Consider the following 14,303-nt stretch of genomic DNA (forward strand, 5'->3'; position numbering starts at 1 on the left):
AATTAGTAACACAGCTGGGCAAAGTGGCACACACATGTAATCCCAGTACTTAGGAGTCTGAGACAGGAGGGTTGCAGGCTTGAGGCCAGCCTCAGCAACAAAGTGAGACCCTGTTTCAAAATTAAAAATAAAGTAGGTCTGGGGGTGTAACTTGGAGGTAGAATGCCTCTGGTTTCAATTCCAAGAACCAAAAAAATAAATAAATAAAGTATAAAACTTACAGGTAAAAGTAAGTTCACAGTTAAGTACAAAATACTGCTATGATGATATGTACATCACATATCTTTAATATAATCAGAAAAAAAGACAAAACTTAAAATTAATAGCTACAATAATTTTTTAAGGGATACACAATTAAAAGATACTAATTGTGACATCAAAAACAAAGTGATGGGAGAATAGAATAAAAATGTCGAGTTTTTTATTGGATCAAAGTTAAGTTGTTATTACCTTGGAGTAGCCTATTATAACTGTAATATGTTATGTAAGCTTCCTGCATGGTGAGAAAAGGGGAGATCTGTAGAAAAATACACAAAAAATGAAAAAGAATCCCAACATATCACTAGAGAAATCATCTAATCATAAAGTTTATAGCAAAAAAAAACAGAAAACAACTAAGAAAATGATAGTAGTAAATTCGTACTTATCTATAATTACCTTGAATGTAAATGGATTAAATTCTCCAATCAAAAGACAGTGTCTAAACAGATTTTAAAATATATACATATACAAACCCAACCATAAGCTGCCTATAAGAGACTCACTTCACCTTAAAACACAGACGCGGAGTGAAGGTAAGTGTGGAGAAAGATACTCTATGCAAATGGAAAACAAAAGAGAATGGGGATAGGTATACTTCTATCAGATGAAATAAGCTTTAAGTCAAAAAACTGTAAAGAGAGAAAAAGAAGTTCATTATTTAATGACAAAATATTCATCAAGATGATATAGCAGTTATAAATATACATATACCAAACATGAGAGTACCTAAATACATAGAGCAAATAAAATAGGTCTGAAGAGAGAAACAGTGTAACCCGTGATAAGTTGGGTCCCTCCTCCACGTGATCTCACGGCAGAACAGGAAGCGGAACCCTGGAAGCCAGACACAGAGATATCGCGAGCCTCCAGGTGCCTCGAGACTCCAAACATCGAGATGCTACAGATGTCGCGAGAGAATCGGCATGCCTATAAAACAGCGGTGCCTCTGATACCACACGTGACTCAGCCCGCCAATCAGGACTATGCGCAACTCTCCAGACGCGTGGCCCGTTGGTCCCTTCTCCCACGGCTGGCTGACTCTCTGGAGGTGCCGGGTCCGAATCAGCGGTCTCTGATAACCGGGTTGGTGTTTTTGCCTCCCTCCTAAACCCCCTAACTATTTTCAGCCTAACAACCTGGTAGTAGAATAGGATTCAATAGCTCACTCTCAATAATGGACACATCATTCAGAAAGAAAATCACAAGAGAACATTAGACTGAAACAAATACACTTTAAAGACATATACTATCCAACAATCACAGAATACACATTCTTCAAGTATATATGGGACTGTCATGTTGTAGAACAAAAACCAAGTTTTGGAAATTCAAGAGGACAAAATCATGTCAAGTATCCTTTCTGCCCACACTGGTATAAAGCTGGAAGTCAGTAACAGGGATGAGCTGGGAGTGTGGCAGTGATATTGCATGTGCTCAGTATGCATAAGGCTCTGGGTTCAATGCCCAGCACCAAGGAAAAGAAAGGAAAGGGAAGGGAAGGAAAGAGAAAGAAAAAAAAAGAAAAAACAACAGGAAGAATTTCAGAAAACTCACAAATAATGTATAAATGAAACAACAATTCAAATACATGCCCCTAAATAATCAGTAAATCAGAGAATTAAAGGAGAAAATTCAAAATGCCTTGAGATAAACAAAAAAATGAACACTCAACAAAACTTACAGGAAGCAAGAAAAGCAGTTCTAAGATAAACTCAAAGTTAATAAAAGGTCATAAATAATAAAAATCAGAGCAGAAGCTTGAAATGATGGCCCATGCCTGTAATCCCAATACTTGTGAGGCTGAGACAGAAAGATGGCAGGCTTGAAGCCAGCCTCAGCAACTTACTCAGGCTCTCAGCAACTTGGCGAAACCCTGTTTCTAAATAAAAAATAAGCCAGGCATGGTGGCTCACACTTGTAATTTCAGCATTTGGGAGGCTGAGACAGGAGGATTACAGGTTTGCGGCCAGCCTCAGCTACTTAGTGAGGCCCTTTGCCACTCAGTGAGACCCGGTTTCAAAATAAAGAATAAAAAATAGGGCTGGGGGTGTGAGGGTGTAGTTCAGAGGTAGAATGCCCCTGGGTTCCATCCCCAGTACAAAAAAGAAAGGAAGGAAAGAAGGAAGGAAGGAAGGAAGGAAGGAAGGAAGGAAGGAAGGAAGAAAGATAGGAAAAAGAAAGAAAAGGGCTAGGGGTATAGTACCTCAGGGGTATAATGCTCCTGGGATCAATCCATAGCACCACAAAATTATATAAATAAACAAATAAATAAATGGAAAAATAAATAAATAAATAACCTAGCACAGTTTGCAAGTCTGTAATCCCAATTGTTGATTAGGCTGAGTCAGGAGTATGGAAAGTTAGAAACCAGCCTAGGCAACTTAGATCCTGTCTCAAAATAAAATTTTTTAAAAGGGCTGGAAGTATGAATCAATGGTAGAGTCCTTGCCTAGCATGCAGGAGGCTCCAGTGCCACAAAATAAATAAGTAAAAAAGGCCAGTTGTAGTTGCCCACGCTTGTAATCCCAGCATTCGGGAGTCAGAGACCAGAGGATCAGTTCTCGAACAGCCTCAGCCACTTAGCGAGGACCCTTGCAACTCAGTGAGACCCTGTTTCAAAAAATATAAAGACTAAAAATAAATAAATAAATAAATAAATAAATAAATAAATAAATACCTGGCACAGTTTGCAAGTCTGTAATCCCAACTGTTGATTAGGCTGAGTCAGGAGTATGGAAAGTTAGAAACCAGCCTAGGCAACTTAGATCCTGTCTCAAAATAAAATTTTTTAAAAGGGCTGGAAGTATGGATCAATGGTAGAGTCCTTGCCTAGCATGCAGAAGGCCCCAGTACCACACAATAAAGAATTTAAAAAGGCCAGTCGTGGTGACCCACGCTTGTAATCCCAGCATTCGGGAGGCAGAGACCAGAGGATCAGTTCTCGGACAGCCTCGGCCACTTAGCGAGGACCCTTGCAACTCAGTGAGACTCTGTTTCAAAATATATAAAGACTAAAAAATAGGACCGGGGGTGTAGCTCAGAAGTAGAATGCCCATGGGTTCCATCCCCAGTACCCTCCCCCCAAAAAAAAAATCTTTTTAAGTTAAAAAAAAGAAAGTTCTTTATACTATTGTGGAACAATGTACAAAATATATTGTTACTAAAAAACTGCAAAGAAACAAAAATTATGTTGGGCTGATATGTGCATGCTTGCCTAGGTTTGAGCCAGAGCATTGGGGCGGGGGGGTGATGGATGGCATGCTACCATTGTTTTTTTAAAAAGGAAGAAAAATGCACATGTATATTTCCAAAATATATTACATCTTTAAAATATGCACAAGAAGCCAGGCGTGGTGGCGTACGCTTGTAATCCCTGCGCTTGGGAGGCTGAGACAGGAGGATTGCACAGGTTCAAAGCCAGCCTCAGCTACTTAGTGAGGCTCTCAGCAACTTAGTGAGGCCCTGTTTCCAAATAAAATATAAAAAATAGGTCTGGGAGTATAGCCCGGAGGTAGAAAGCCTCTGGGTTCCACCCCCAGTACTTCCACCAACACCCCCCCCAAAAAAAAAAATATGCACAAGAAAGTAATAACACCATTGGTCTATAAAAGAATAAACTGAATGGAGTAAGGGACAGAAGTATAGGAGAGAACTTTCACTAAATGCCACATTACCATAAAACCTGCAACCAATAACTATTTATTCTTTCCCAAAGAATAAGCATAGAAACAAAAAGAATGTTGTAGCCAGGCATGATACTATATGCCTGTTATCCCAGGACTTGAGAAGCTGAGGCAGGAGGATCACAGATTGAAGGTCAGCCTCAGCAACTTAGCAAGACTGTTTCGAATTTTTTAAAAATTTTAGGAGCCGGGTGTGGTGGCGCACACATTTGGAAGGCTGAGACAGGTGGATCTGGGTTCGCAGACAGCCTCAGCTACTTAGTGAGGACCTAAGCAACTCAGTGAGGCTCTGTTTCAGAATAAAGAATAAAATATAGGGCTGGGGGTGTAGCTCAGAGGTAGAATGCCCCTGGGTTCTGTCCTTGGTATTGGAAAAAAAAAATAGTGTAGCTTGTAGGTAGAATGTCCTTGGATTCAACTCTAAGAAGAAGGAGAAAGAGGAGAAGGAAGAGGAAGGAGGAGGAGGAGGAGGAGGAGGGGGGGGGGAGAATTTGTGAGAAAATATGTACTTTCCATTCATTTCACCAAATCTGAGATGAGAACTTTTCAACAAAGTGCTGGGAACTGGTCCTGACTTAAGTTTTTGCCTTTGACTGAAACTTGGACACTAAATAATAGATTTTACATTTCTCTCTCTTGCCAAATTAAAAAAAAGTTGGTACACAGTTTGTGTTTACTCTCTCCCAAGTCTGTATTTGAATGTTACTCAGTAAACAGAAAAATACTTCCAATTCACAGCCTATTTTAAACAAGAAACGCTGTGGTCCAAAACAAAACATTTGCAAAACCCCCCTTTTTTTTTCTTTTTAGAAAAAAAGATTTCTCTGACATTCACATTAAAATACTGCAAGACAAATACAGGAATAACCACACTATATGTGATTTCTCCATGGAGGGGGAAAAAAAGCAACAAGCAAAATTAAAAAAAAGAAAGAAAGAAAGAAAGAAAGAAAGAAAGAAAGAAAGAAAGAAAGAAAGAAAGAAAGGAAGAGAAAGAAGGAAGGAAGGAAGGAAAGAAAGAAAGAAAGGAAGGAAGGAAAGAAAGAAAGAAAGAAAGAAAGAAAGAAAGAAAGAAAGAAAGAAAGAAAGAGAAGAAGAGGGAAACCTTGTAGCGCTCATACCAAGCCACCAGCATAAGCAAGGCTGAGTGGCTGAGAGGTGAACGGGTCGGATGCCCATTGGTCCACCGAGTCCCACTGCAGCCAATAGTGATGCTTTATGAGAAGGAAGAAAAATACGAAAAATTGCAAAAACCCTCACCAGCCCTGTCATGGAAATCCAGGAGAGCTTAGGGTATATTCACTTTAAAAATTAATGAACGTGAATTTTTATGAGCCTCACAAAGGAAATAGGAAAGAGAACTGCTTTGCTTTTTCTTTAAAATTGCTTCTCAGCCAACACTTAGGAGGTAGAAGGTGGTTACTTAATTATTCCTTCCTTAAGGAAACCCAAGACTTTCCTTTTTATTTTTACTTCTATGTATTAAGTCGAAAGTTTCAGGCCTTAAAAGTCACAAAAGGCTGCACAGTGAATAGTTCACCTAGGTCCTCTGCCCGCCCACCCCCTGCCAGCGGTATTAGTTTCCTGTGTGTCCTTCCAGAGGTATTCTATTTGCATATAAGGAAAGGTTTTTCATTCATTCTTTACACAAAAGGTTTTATGGAACCAATAACTTGAGGATGAATAAAGACTAAAGAATCTTAGCGTGCCTAATCTTAACTCCTTATATGAACACATTAGCCTTTTCTATAAAATTTTTTATTATTTATTTATTTATTTATTTAGCTTTTTCCCAGTGCCGGGGATGTAGCCTACAGCTTCACATACACTAGACAAGCGCTTTTCAATACCTCTCATCACTGAGCTAACAAAAGAAAGCTGTTTGGCAAAAAATAAAAATAAAAAATAAAAATTAAAAGCGGGATGTCTAGAGAAGTAAACCGCATGCAATTACCAGCAAATCAACTCACTTCACTTGTGGCTCAGGATTCTGACCCCTCAAAATCCTGCATCCGTCTTCCAAGTTCCCACCAGGGATGATTCCGCACGGGTTTTACGAGCACTCCGTGGAGATCCGTTCTGAGACCCAGAGGCTGCTCTGACTAAACTGAAGAGAAAGGAAAGTGGGACGCTAAATCCAAATGTGTGATTCTTGAGGACTAGCTACAAGGAAATGAAGACAGATGAAAGAGAAACTCGAGCGCCTTCCACTGGTTAATCAGTAACTCACATGCATCCGCACTACCTAAAAACCTCCTGCCTCCGGGCAATTCACAAGGAAGGCAGGGGCACTGAAACTGCTGGACAAGTTTCTGAGTTCTTGGCTAAATTCAGAAGCACCAACCGTACATAGAGCTGCGTGTAGGATGGGCCATGGAAAACAACTCAGGGAGAGCAAAACAGAGAACCCTCGGGCCTCCCTGTGCAGTGTCTGAAGCAGAGGCTGAATTCTAATCTGAAGTCCAGCATCCAAACTGAAATCCTCAGCCTTTTCTTCACCTCTGGAGTCAGAGACTTTAGGAAGAAAGGGGCTGGAATAGAGATGTGTTTTCAGGAGTGCAGTGCCGCTGAGAACACCAGACCAGCATCTGCTGACATCAGTGCAAGTCCCAGCATGGTCATCTCCAAGTCTCAGTTTCTCCAAGGGAACACCAGCTAAAAATACTGCAGATCTAAAACCGGCTCAGTGCAATCTAATTTCATCTCCCAGTAACACAGCAGAGCAATGTAAGAAGCACCAAAACCCCAGCTTCTGGTACATAAGCAAGGTGATTCTGGAACCCAGTGTGAAAAACATTAGAAGAAAACATCATCTGCATCATTCTGGAAGTGAATTTTTCAATACTATTACAAGAAACACAAGAGTCAGATGTGGTGGCCAAGCCTGTAATCCCAATACTTGGCAGGTTGAGACAGGAAGATCACAGGTTCAAGGCTAGTCTTAGCATCTTAACAAGATACATCCCCCCCCCCCGCCCGAAATTTAGCAGGACCTTGTTTCAAAACTTTAAAAGTGAGAAAAGAGAAATTGGAGGTGTAGCTTGAAGGTAGAATGCCCCTAGGCTCAATCCAGGAGGAGGAGGAGGAGGAGGAGGAGGAGGAGGAGGAGGAGGAGGAGGAGGAGGAGGAGAAAGAGGAAGAAGAAGGAGGAGGAGGAGGAGGAGAAGGAGAAGGAGGAGGAGAAAGAGAAGAAGTAGGAGGAAAAAGAAGAGGAAGGAGGAGGAGGAGGAGGAGAAAGAGAAGAAGTAGGAGGAAAAAGAAGAGGAAGGAGGAGGAGGAGGAAGAGGAGGAGGAGGAGGAGGAGAAATAAGCAAAGCTGAGGACATGGCACACACTTGTAATCCCAGTACTTAGGAGGATCACAGGTTTGAGGCCAACCCAGGGTAACTTAGTGAGACTCTATTTCAAAATAAAAAGGGCTGGGGATATAGCTCAGAGGTAGAACACCCCTGAATTTTTTCCCCAGAACAGGGAGAGACAGAAACAGAGGGAGGGAGGGAGAGGGGGGGAGTTTATATAAGATAAAAACCAATATGTAAGTCCTGAGATGCCAGAAAGCACACATTAAAATCCTGAAGGGTCCTCTTAGATCCAGCCAAGTTGACAACAATCCAGAAGTGGTAAGTGGCCTCTTTGATGTGGAGAGACCTCTGAGGAGCAGAACCTAAACACCACTCACTTCTAAACAAATAGCCGGTGCCGTTTATAAACAAAGGCTCCGAATGTTTTTCTGGAACCAGACCTGAATTTATAACCTCCTAAACTCCATAGAGGGAATGCAGCTACTCTACTTAACAAAAAGCAAATCAGAAACACTTCTGCCTGTCTCTGCTTTGCATGAAGTGGGGAATTTGAAAGTCAAACTAACTCAGCATTTTTCATAAATTTAGTCTTGTGGTCTTAAGTGGCAACATTAGGTGCTGGTCATGGAGTCAGAGAGACCCGGGTTCAAATCCTAAGTCTGTCCCATTCTTGCTTAGAGCTTGGCCGGAAACTGACCTCTCTGAGACTGATCAGTAACATGCGCTAAGTCCCCTGTCTTGATTAGTATGAGTTGTAAAGATGCAATATAGAGGCCCGGTCACATGTTAGGTACATATTAATGTTAATTTTCTCCTTCTCTTCCAGAACACTTTAAGATATTTACAGGACAAGAGAACTGGCAGAGGGAAAAAAAAAATCCTCTTGTATGAAATCTTAAGCATGCCCAACTCCTCAGGCCAATTTTTTGTGTGTGGATGGTTTTTTTTCGCCATGCTGGCAATTGAACCCAGGGGCATTCTACCTCTGAGCTACATCCCCAGCCTTATTTTTATTCTTTATTTGAAAATAGGGTCTCACTAAGTTGTGGAGGGCCTCACTAAGTTGCTGAGGCTGGCCGAGAACCTGCGATCCTCCTATCTCAGACTCCCAAGTACTGGGATTACAAGTGTGTGCCACCACACCCGGCTTATATTTATATATTTATGCATACACGTGGGTGTATAAACTGACTTAAAAATGACTCCTTTGCATTTATATTTGTGTACCACGTGTTCCCACGATAATACACATGTAATAACCAAATGTATGATCAGAGTGGAGCACATCCTCCGGCCTCAGTTCCACCCAGTGTTAGGAAAAATCATATGCCATTGCTAATGTATCTGTGACTGTAGCAATTTCATATGATTGCAATCATAGGCCTAAAGCAAGGATCTGACCTCTGCTCTCCCTGAATTTCCTGGAAACAGTAACATCTATTAGAAACCAGTAACTTTGCATTTTCTCCCCAATTCCTGCCATTTACTCGCTGCATGTTTTTAAGGACATTATTAGTAACCTTGAGCCCATGTTTCCTGATTTATATCATAAATATGGTAGAGTCATCTTTTTCTGCTCTACAATTTAATGATTCTAAGGAAGGCATACACACTAAGTTTAGCACGTCCAAAGTGCAGAGCTGGCGAGAACATTTTTAACTTTGCTATAAAAGTTCTCTGGTTTTCCCTTCTGCATCCATCCTGCCCTCTTCCACTCTGAAGCATAGAAAGCAGGATGATAATAACACAAAGCTGTGTAAACTTCATGGGTTTCTTAAAACACACTTCTAATTTGGCACACCCTGTCACAGGAGTACTGGATTTCTGCTTAAACAAAAATGGTCACGGGTGTCAAGGAGATGTAAGCAAGTGTCCACTGAACTGTGTCTAAAGGATTTTCCTTGTGAGCAAAGGCAGCCTGGATAAGGCCCTGCTAGTGAGAAGGAGAACATGCTTCCCAGGCCGCACAGGCATTGTTCAAAGTAATGAGTTCTGCACCACTTGGTCCATGCTTCACAGCCGAGCCTGATTTTCCTAAACAAAGAGCAATAACCAATGGGGGCTGCTCTTCAATGGGCTTCTCTGAGCTCATATTGTTATTAGACCCATGAGATCGTGCAGGGAGAAAGACTAGCTTCTGCCTAACCTTCTAAGTCCTAGAAGTGACAAGAGGAAATGTTTGTCTACCCCAGCCAATATTTTGCCAGTGGTTTGCCCTGGCTATAAAAGGATTTTGATAGAGTCTAAATTCACTGAAAATGCCTAGAAATCAAAAGCTAATATGCTTTATATTTAGCTCAAAAGCTAATATGTCAACCAGGTGTGATGGCGCCCGCTTGTAATCCCAGCATTTGGGAGGCTGAGACAGGAGGATCGTGGTTCATAACCAGCCTCAGCTACTTAGTGAGGCCCTTTGCAACTCAGTGAGACCCTGTTTCTAAATAAAATATAGGGCTGGGGGTGTAGCTCAGAGGTAGAATGCCCCTGGGTTCCATCCCCAGTATTGCAAGTAAATAAATAAGCTAATATGTCTCCCAGTACTCTATTGCATTTCCTTTATTCTTCTAGGATTTTATATTGCCCCTCTTTCCTTTTCTCTGAGAAATTACAGTCATGATCCTTCAAGCATGCAGACCGGCACAGGTCTTAGAAGGAGCCTGGTAGGAGGTTCATTCTGTCTTGAAACAAGGAGTCAGAACAAAGAACTTCTGAATCACTCACCTTATCTTCATCTAAGAAACCTGAGATGAAGGTTTCTATGCTTCTCCCAAACTCAGCACTGCGCTTGCCCAGACCACAAGTTGCAGGGCCAAGTCCGCTACATAAATGTAAGTAGATAGGTACACACAATGTTTCCCGCCATATATATAGTCTTATCTAAACTGCTCAAAAACTAGGTTCACTTTTTTTTTTTATATATAAGTACTGGGGATTGAACCCAGGGGCTTTCTACCTCCAAGTTACACCACTAGCCCTATTTTTTATTCTTTGTTTTGGACAGGTTTTATTCTTTGTGGAGAGCCTCATTAAGTAGCTGAGGCTGGCCACAAACCTGCTATCCTCCTGTCTCAGCCTCCCAAGTACTGGCATTATAGGCATGTGCCACCATGCCCAGCTTGTTCTTCTTCTTCTTTTATTTTTTAATAAAAGCTTAAGTGTTTCCATTTAAATCTAGAAATCTGATCAGCACCAGATCAACTGTTCTTTTAAGAGTACCAAAGGTGGACTCTTCATCCTGGACACTTGAAGTTGTAAATTATTTTAGAACTCACAACTACAGCTCTTAGTTTACTGAGGGCAGGAATCAAGATTTATTTATCTGGCTTTCTATATAAGTTCTCAATAAATATTTGTTGACTAAATTAATAAATTAAATAAAAACATTTCGTTAAGGATTTTCACAGGGCTAGGATGTGGCTCTGAGAGAACGTTTCGCCTGAGCATATGGAAGGCCCTGAGTTCCATCCCCAGCACAGAAAATTTAAAAAAAAACAAAGAACTTCCACAGTATTCATAGAATTTTACATCATGACACCTCAAGAGTAAGCAGCCTTACCATGTTCTGTTTCTATAATTTTATCCCTATAATTATGTAGAAGATTGATTCTAAAAACTAAATTTCAAGCTGGGTACTGTGGCAGACACCTACAATCCTAGTAATTGGGAGGCTATGACAGGAGGTCCACAGGTTCAAGGGCAGCCTCAGCAACTTAGTGAGACCCTGTTTCAAAAATAAATAAATAAAATGCCAAGCGTGGTGGTGCACGCTTGTAATCCCAGCATTTAAGAAGCTGAGACCGGAGGATCGCAGTTCCCGAACAGCCTCAGCTACTTAGTGAGGCCCTTTGCAACTCAGTGAGACCCCTGTTTCAAAAATAAAGAATAAAAACTAGGGCAGGGGGTGTAGCTGGGAGGTAGAATGCCCCTGGGTTCCATCCCCAGACCCACAATAAATAAATAAATACATAAATACATAAATACATAAATACATAAATACATAAATACATAAATACATAAATAAATAAATAAATAAATAAATAAATAAAATGGGCTAGGGGTGTGTCTCAGGGGTAGAATGCCCCTGAGTTTAAACCTAATACAAAAATTAATAATAATACTTCTTTTTCACTAAAGTTGATGACATGGGAAAATGTATCAAGCAGAAGCAGTGGTTTTTTTGTGACAGTTTATTATGAATCTGGGACAACTATAAATCCTGGCTCCACACACCAATCTTCCCTCCCTTTGTCTCCTTCCCATCCCCTCTGCAGCCTCCCCCAAGCACTCTCAGGCTCATTATCCTACCAAGACTGCAGTTTACCTCTGGGAACCAACAGAGACACATGTCACTGAGAATTAGGGAATTGGAGCCAGTTACCAGCCACCAAAGAGGGTCACAAAGTACCTGAACCTGAAAATTAAGTTTTTCTGCTGTTTAACAGAAAAAGGCAGGGAGCGGGACTTAACTGGGCTTTTTAAATATTTGCGCCGGGTGGGTTGCACTGTGTCTAGGCATTAACGGCAAAAACGACAGGAGAGGACTTTAACAGCATATTATTTGCTAATCATTTGATAAATAATATGTTGATTGTATTTGCTGATGGTAGAAGGATATTATCTTAAAACTTCTACCACTAGTAAATCCTTGCTATTGTGGAAAGCAAATTGTTTAAAAGTAGGATACAGAATGCTCACGTTATGAGGCAGGAAGATCACAGGTTCAAGACCAGCGTGGACAACTTAGAGAGGAGCCTGTTTCAAAGAGCTGAGAGGGGAAAAAAAATCCATATTGCTTTCATTTAAGGCATTTTTTGTCACACTTTATCCCGGGAAAAGCAACTCCATTTTAAACATTTATTAGGGCTGCATTAATTCTAACCAATGTTTATTTAATAGCGACTGGTCTCAATCACTCTGAAGAGTAAGAAAAATAAATAAGCGGCAAGAAGCTACAGCTCCCAGCATAGACCCTTAATATTTGTACTCCTGCCAAATGCTCCCCACCTGTGTGTAAACAAATGGGATATAAAAGAACGGGTGGGCTGTCAAAACTCACGATCTTAAGAAAATGGCATTGATTCTCAACAGACGGCTTAAGAAAACTGGTCTGTGAAAAGGCTTCTAAAATCTTCATCTCTGCAGAAGATTTTAACTCCAGGAGGGAACCAGAACGCGGGGGCAGCTGGAAAAGCAACGCATCCCTGGAAAGCCTTTGTTCTGCTCGGGGGCACTTACTGATTCGTTCTGGGGCACATCCCTGTCACAAGACACCAAAAGGGACGGCACAGGTGTGCGGACCCCTCTGCCTGGGACAGCAGCACATCCGCTTCACCGACGCTGAGGGTCAACCACCAGGCTCAAGTCTTCCTCGCCAAGAAGTAAAAGTTTTATTCGTCCCCACCATGGGAGAAAACAGGGGGGGACCTCGAATACTGCTCTATAAGCCATTTATCACTCTTTTTTTTTTTTTTTCGTCCATGATCAAAAAAGGATAACCTAGGAGGGGGAGGGAGAAGTTTATTTTGGTTTGCTTTTCACTTAGATGCTATGGCTTTAGTACTAAAATCCCAAGGTAACACACACACACACACACACACACACACACACACACACACACACACACACATCCTTAAGTTGATGCCAAGCTGCAAACAGAAAGTCCAGGCAGGAGAGGGCGCGGCGCGGCGTCGCCATGGGAACCGCGCAGGCGCAGAGCGCGCCGCCCGCTGGCTGCCCCCCCGCCCAACACCGCAGCCCTCGCGGGTCCTAGGAGGGCGACCGTGCAAACCCGAGTCCCCATCTCGGGGGTCCTGAGCAGGGTCACGGGCGCAGAGGCCCCGCGGGCTTCTCCAGGGCGATGGATGCGCCTTGGCGCACTGGGATCACAGCTGCTGCCCACACGGGGGGTCAGGAGCGTGCCCGAGAGGACCACAGAGCAAGCCCGAGCCCCTCCCGGGGTCCTGCGCGAGCGGGCGGGCTCCCGGGGGCCCTGGATGCGCACTGCCTCGCTGAGATCGCGGCTGCTCCCTGCGCATCGGGGGTCAGCGGGGTCCCCGGGAGGACCACCCTCTCCCAGGTGTAGAGTTAGGTCGCGGGGTCGCAGGCGTGGGGGAGCCGCGGGCTTCCCCCGGCGATGGATGCTCACTGCCGGGCTGGGGTCGCGGCTGCTCCCGGCTCCGGTGGTCACAGGGGTTCTGGACCCCAAGAGCGTTGCCTCGGGCAGAAATGCTGGCCCCTCCTCTAGACTGAACCCCTCCACTGTTGTGAGGAACGGGAGAAATCCGACTCCCGAGCAGACACAGCCCCACGCCCTGAGTTGTAGGACTCCGGGACAGCCGCGGTCCTGGTCCCCCAAGAGCGCACCGGCTCAGACCCCGCAGCGCGTCGGGGCGGAGGCGCGAAGGAGGAGCTCCGCCACCTGCTCGCCAGCCCGCGGCCCCAGCACGCCCCTTTCTGTCCCCTTCCCCCAGAAGTACTGACCTCCCAGTCTGAAGTATTCTGCAGATGAGGCACTCCTTGGAGCTCTGCGCACAGGATCAACCTGTTAATTCCTGGGCGGTGCGTTACAGGCCCCTCAGATTCCAGCCCAATCCCCGGCCCCAGGCCAGAGGAAGCCCCCGATGGGCGCTTCTCCCACCCACCAGCAGGATCTAGGAGGACGGAGAGCGGGCGCCTAGGCAGCAACCTGCTTTCTCATTCAAATCCTCACGCGCACTGGCGCCCCTCCCTCCCTGCCCCCAGCTCCCGGGGAAATCAGAACTGGAGCCCGAGGGAGTGGACGGGAGCGCCCGCGCCTCTGCGGGTCCAACTGGGGGAGCCGGGAGAGGGCTGTCCCTGACCCTTGGAGTACGCCACCTGCGGGCTCTGGGTAGAAGAGGGCCTGAGCCAAGCGAATGGAGTCCATTCTCCCATCCCCCAAGTTTAGGCGATTCCCAGCTCCAGGGGTATTCCTGGAAGGATAAAGTCTGCAGAGCTGAAGTGTAAAGAGCCTCCCTGGAGGGGGTGAAGGAGGTGCCCGACCAAACTTGGGGGTGAAGCGCGCAGGAGCGTGAGCCAG

This window comes from Muscardinus avellanarius (assembly GCF_963383645.1).
Source record: "Muscardinus avellanarius genome assembly, chromosome: 5".
Taxonomy (NCBI): Eukaryota; Metazoa; Chordata; class Mammalia; order Rodentia; family Gliridae; genus Muscardinus; species Muscardinus avellanarius.